This window comes from Chiloscyllium plagiosum, unplaced genomic scaffold, assembly GCF_037043375.1.
Source record: "Chiloscyllium plagiosum isolate Xiang-an unplaced genomic scaffold, Cpla_swu_hap1 HiC_scaffold_9, whole genome shotgun sequence".
Classification (NCBI taxonomy): domain Eukaryota; kingdom Metazoa; phylum Chordata; class Chondrichthyes; order Orectolobiformes; family Hemiscylliidae; genus Chiloscyllium; species Chiloscyllium plagiosum.
This window is the reverse complement of record NW_028270147.1, coordinates 17529967-17535966: the sequence shown is the minus strand read 5'-3', so window position 1 is coordinate 17535966 and position 6000 is coordinate 17529967. Positions and strand designations below refer to the sequence as shown.

General features: G+C 47.3%; 1 protein-coding gene across 1 annotated transcript in view; it reads left to right on the top strand.

Annotated features, from left to right (window-relative positions):
- Positions 1–1921: 1921 nt before the first annotated feature.
- Positions 1922–6000, top strand: part of LOC122554159 (kynurenine--oxoglutarate transaminase 3-like) — an 83362-nt gene continuing 79283 nt past the window's right edge. The window contains exon 1 of the mRNA XM_043698735.2: positions 1922–2127. The gene's annotated coding sequence lies outside the window, so the exon portion shown is untranslated. The remainder of the gene's footprint in view (positions 2128–6000) is intronic.

Here is a 6000-nt window from a genome sequence, read left to right as displayed (position 1 = left end):
ATTCTTATAAATGTCAGTGACTGTAGTCTTAACCTATCCAATCTTTGTTGATCTGTCAGTTCTGCCATTCCAGTAACTTGATTTTGATACCTGAGCAGGGTAAAATGGTTTGACAGATGAGGCCATACAAGGACACACAGATCAAAGGTTGTTTAGATAGAGTGAGGCATATGAGGTTGGGACTACCGGGAGACAGATCATCATCTAAGCTTTCTCATTTTCTGGGCTAACTAGAGAATTGAGTTAGAGGGACGTGGATGAAAGGCAACTTTAACAGTCCCGGTCAATTCCAGTAGAGTTGGTGCCTTGGGATTTTCGGGAGGTGCATCTTTCAGGGTAAATCTGATCGGGCAAGAGTGTCAGGGTGATTGATTGATTGCCACGTATACCGAAGTACGATGAAAAGCTGTGTTTCACTGCCTGGAACATGGTGGAATCACATCGCGCCTACCCTCCAGCAGGAGTAGCAGCTGTTGTCAGGGAGCCATTGCTCAGGAATCCGCACCTCTGTACTCGCGGGTTCAAGTGGCTGTTGGAGGGGAGGGCAGTGGCGGCGAAGGTGACCAGGGTCGGGGATGTGCTGGGTGGTGGGGGCTTGGGCTGGATGCTGCCGGAGGACATAGCGAGCAGGGCAGCAGTAGACGCCCAGTTCGTGGCCACTGCCATTGGATGCCTTAAAATGGCGGTGCTCAGACCCGACGTTGTGCACCAGTTGGAGGATGTTCTGGTGTGCAGTGGGATCCCGTCCGCGCTTACCCCTGCCCAGACGGAATTTCACATTGGCACCAAAGTCCCGTACTTCCCGCGGGAACCTGTGCTCCACAACCTGAGCCACTTCTGGAATTTTAGTTTTACCCCTTTTAGGGACATAAAATGGCAGGCCCTGTATAGACTGCTGCTGCACACTGTCCACCTCTTCTCCCTCATCCACTGCCCACCACCGGGTGGTGGGGATCCCCAGTGGAGGGCTCTCTATGTGGGAGTGCTCCCCCTTTCTCTCGGGGATCTGGGGTGGAGGTCGGTCCCCTGCAACCGCAGACTGCAGTGGTTCACGGACTCCCAGCCCAACTGCTTGTTCTGTGGTGCTGTGGAATCCATGGGCCATGTATGTACTGGGTGTGGGTGTCTGCACTCCCCTTTTTGATTTTCTTAAGAACCTTCTTCTCTGTTTTTGGTTGCACCTCAGTCCCATGCTCCTGATCTTCGGGCACCCGGTACGGAGGAGGGAGGGCAGGTCTGATGACCTCTTTGTAGGTTTGCTCCTGGGCCTGGTCAAACTGGCCATAAACAGGTCCAGGCAGCAGGTCATGGAGGGGGTTGCTGGGGCTGAATGCCTGACCTCTCTTCCGTCGTTATGTCAGAGCCTGGGTGAATCTGGAAAGGAGCACGTGGTGCCCACCAACACCCTTGAGCTGTTCAGGGAGAGGTGGGCACCACAGGGAGTGTGTGTATTATTTCCCTGCCCACTCTGCGTTGATTTAATCCCTGCCCTCCCCTTCACTGTTTGATCACACAGCATTGCCCTTTGATGTGAAGGGCACTGCTTGTCACTGGCCACTCGGGTGTATTCTTTCTTCCTGGTGGTGGGAATTGAATAAAATAGAAAAGAAAAAAAAATGAAAAGCTGTGTTTACGAACAGTACAGGCAGATCATAGTAAGCAATGCAATACAGATCAAAAGACTTAGACAGAGGCATACAGGTCACAATGCACAGGGCATCAGTGTTAGCAAGGTCAGCATTATTTGAGGCTCTAGAGTCCATTCATCAGTCTAATAACAGCCGGGAAGAAGCTGTTCCTGAACCTCCTGTGTTCAGGATTCTGTATCTTCTGCCTGACCGGTGCGCTTTATTCGAGTGTTAGTGTGGCTCAGTCCCGGGTTCTGCTGGAAGGGCTGAGGAGGGTGGATCACTGAGCTCAGATAAGCAGCAGACTGCTTCCTCGTAACCCTGTCGGGCACCGGTCCCGGGGAAATAAGGTCTGCTCGGAATGAATACGAAGCCGAACGTGCACTGAGCGCAGCAAGGTTACTGCTGTTGGCAGCCGCGCTGCTTCCTGTTACTGCTGACCTCTCCAGTCAATCATTCTCTCCCGTGTCACCCCACCGGCCAGAAAACCGGTCCAAAGGTAAAAAAAAAATCCAAAGGTAGGAAACGGGGCTGCGGGAAATTCAGATTCGTGCACCTCAGCTCTGAAAGGCATGACAGTCTCAATCCGCTTTAACATGCCTTTTCCCATCTGCAATCATTTGTTGGCATCTCCCACCACTGTTTTGGGCAGGGAATTGTATCTGTTAACATGAAAAATAATTTTCTAGACTGTCCCTTCACTTTCCTGGCAATGACCTCCGATTTACAAATGGATATTGTTGCTCTAAAACCCTTTACCGTCTGAATACTGTACACTCTCTGATTCTAGTCTCGGTGCTATTTCCATATTCTTTCCCAATCGTCTCCATTTCTCCCTCCTTTTCCGGCTCCGCTATAAACCTCTCCACCTCCTCGGGGACACTGTTACTGGGCCAGTGATCCAGGAGCCCCGGTTAATGTTGTGGGGACACAGCAGGTGGTGAAATTTAAAATCAACAAATAATCTGGAATATTAAACCGTTCTCAGTAAAGGTCACCATGAACCAGCATGGATTTTTTAAAAACGGGAAATCATGTTTAACCAACGTGGTGGAGGTTTTTTTTTATTGAAGAGGGAAGGGACAGGACTGATGACAGTAATAAGGCCATCAGAAATAGGAACTGGGATAGGCCATTCGGCCCCTCAAGCCCGATCTACTATTCAAAAGGATCGTGGCTGACCCAGCGTTCACTCTCTTGCCTTTTCCCTTTGAATCTCCCTGACTGATCAAGAATCTATTTATTTCAGCCTTAAGTATGCACACGGACTCTGTGCCCCTACAGCTGTCTGTGGTAAGGTGTTCAAGATTCTCGGAGAGAGGAAATTCCACATTCCTCCTCATCTCAGTCTTTACTAGGCACCCCTTTCCCTTTATTCTGGGACTATGCCCTCTTGTCCTAGACTCGCCTGTGAAGGGAAACATCCTCTCAGCATTTACCCTGTTGAGCCCCTTGAGCATCCTTAATGTCTCCAAAGTAATGTTTATGGTGTGGTAAACAAGGATTTACAAAAGGTATTCGATACACTGCCTCACAATAGACTTGTGAGGAAAGTTGTGAATCATAGTCCATTCAGCCCATCGAGCTGGAGGAGGATTCTCCCCATGTCTGTATGGGTTTCCTCCAGTTGCTCGGGTTTCCTCCCACAGTCTAAAAATGTGCAGATTAGATGAATTGGCCAAGCTAAATTGCCCGTAGTGTTAGGTGAAGGGGTAAATGTAGGAGAATGGGTCGGTGTAGACTTGTTGGGCCGAAGGGCCTGTTTCCACACTGTAACTAATCTAATGGTATAACAGAGGGAAGTGTCAATGTTAATACAAAATTGAGTGGTAGAAAAAATGGTCAATGGATATTTTTCAGGCTGGAGGAATGTTCGTGGTGGAGTCCCCCAGATAGGAGCATAGGAAGAGGAGTAGTCCATTCAGCCCTTCAAGCTGGAGGAGGATTGTATGGAACTCCAGAAGGATATTGACAAGTTGGTGGAGTGAATGGAGAGGTGGAAGATGAGGTTCAATGCAGTGTGAGGTGACGCACCCACTCCACCACAGTCTTCTCTTTAGGGGAGGTCTCTGTGAAATGGCCCTAGAAAGCCACTCCGTTCAAGGGCAACACCCACGTCCTGTAAAGTATAAACTAAATTGCTCAAGTGTTTGACAATTCTTTGTGTCAGTGTCATTTTTTTTATCTGATTGCATTCCTGAAAGGTTTTGCTATTTTGAAGGCATTCTAGAAATGTAATTATGTCAGAATTGTTATTCTGACAATATGTATGTTTTGATTTTATCATCTAGGCCATTATGTAGCACCTGAAAAATGCTATATGAAAATCCATATGACACATTTTCTTGATTAATGTGCTGTTCTGTTTTTAAAATAAAACTGCAGATACTGGAAAGAATGAAAACATCAGTCAGCCTACATAACGAGAAAGACGAGCTGGGGTTTTGAAGAAGGACTTACAATTATATTTCCACACACCCGAAATGATCTTCAGCCAGTTAGACATTTTGAAATGCAGTTTGTACAAAACAAACTTTTTTGCAAAGTCCTGCAAATGGCAATGCGTTAATAACTTTCTAACCTAAGTTTAGACAGTACATTTGGAGTGGCTCAGGCTTGGAGGGCCGAAGGGCCTGTTCCTGGGCTGTAAATTTTCTTTGATCTTTGTGATATGCAGGTTTGGGCATTGGGAGAATTCCCCTTGATCAAATAATGGGATCTTGTATATCTATGTAAACAGGCAGACGTGGTCTTGATTTAATGGGTCAAATCTTTCTCTGGGCTCAGGAAAATGTGGCCTGCACATTTTTGCAGCTTGGAGGTTATGTGAGTTTACCATCTATTTTTGGGTTTTTGCAGCATAGTGAAGAAAGGGTTGCAGTGCAGTTTATGAACTACAAGTTTGAGAGTGAGGAATGAGGCTGTGGAAATGAACTGTTTCGAAGGCCCATCTCAGTTCTCCAACACACTATCCCAGCTCCCAATCGTATCTCACTTCTCTTACCCCTCCACCCAACACCCCTTACCACCTGGCCATGTCCACTCAGATCACCCATGTCAGCCCATACCCCCTCTATTCTTCATGTTCCTCCATGCCACCTCATTCTTCACATATATACTCCGTATTCACTCACTCAGTATTCATAACTTGCAATCCTCAAAATACTTGCAACATTAATGGAAATTGGTATTCCATTGTTGGTGAATGTGGTGTTAGTGATGTGTGTGTATGTAGAGGTCGGGGGTGTTGGGGGGAGAGGTGGTGGTTGTGGGGGCGGGTGGAGGTGAATAAGCTTCTCACCAGGTATTAAAAACCTTCATATAATTTATATTGAAAGAAAAAATGTATTCCCAAATTTTGGGGAAATAAAATCTTTATACTACTTGCTATCCTTCAAAGTTGCAAACTATTGTTAAAACTTGTTGAATATGTTATTCATCTGCACTGCTGTCTGGGAAGGAATGAACAGAAGGCACTTGGTGCAATGGCTCAGTGATTAGCATTGCTGCCTCACAGCGCCAGGACCCCAGGTTCAATTCTGCCCTTGGGCGACTGTCTGTGTGGAGTTTGGACATTCTCTCTGTGTCTGTGTGGGTTTCTTCCGGATGCTCCGGTTTCTTCCCACAGTCCATATACGGGCTAGGTGGATTGGCCATGCTAAATTGCCCATAGTGTCCAGGATTAGCCATAGGAGATGCAGAGTTACAGGGATAGGGTCAACGGGTGGGTCTGGTTGGGATGGTCTTTGGAGAGTCGGTTTCGATTGATGACCGAATGGCCTGCTTCCACCTAGTAAGGATTCTATGCTCATTTCAATTTTAAAGCAGTGTGCCAGCCAATCAATATGGGCAAGAAATTTAGAGACGTTTCATTTGCTGAATTTTTTTTATTATTTCAAAAATATACTTTATTCATAAATTACTTTAATGGTCTGTACAGTTGGACATGCCATACATATGTAAACATTCCATTTGTTTGCATACCGAAAACAGAGTAATCAATTCTATTTACAGGTTGGTGCGATTACATTGAGCTGAGGCGTCAGCAGAGCCCAAATGACTGCGCGGGCCCCCTGTTTTTCTTTAGGCAGGCAGATGTTACACGGTAGTCTTTCCCCACCGCGCCTTGGCAGCAGCTGCCCCAAGCTTCAGCGCGTCCCTCAACACATAGTCCTGGACCTTGGAATGTGCCAGTCTGCGACACTCCGTCGGGGTCAACTCCTTCTGCTGGAAGATCAACAGGTTTCGGACCACCCAGAGAGCGTCCTTCACCGAGTTGATGATCCTCCAGGCACAGTTGATGTTCGTCTCGGTGTGCGTCCCGGGGAACAGGCCGTAGAGCACGGAGTCCCACGTCATGGCGCTGCTCGGG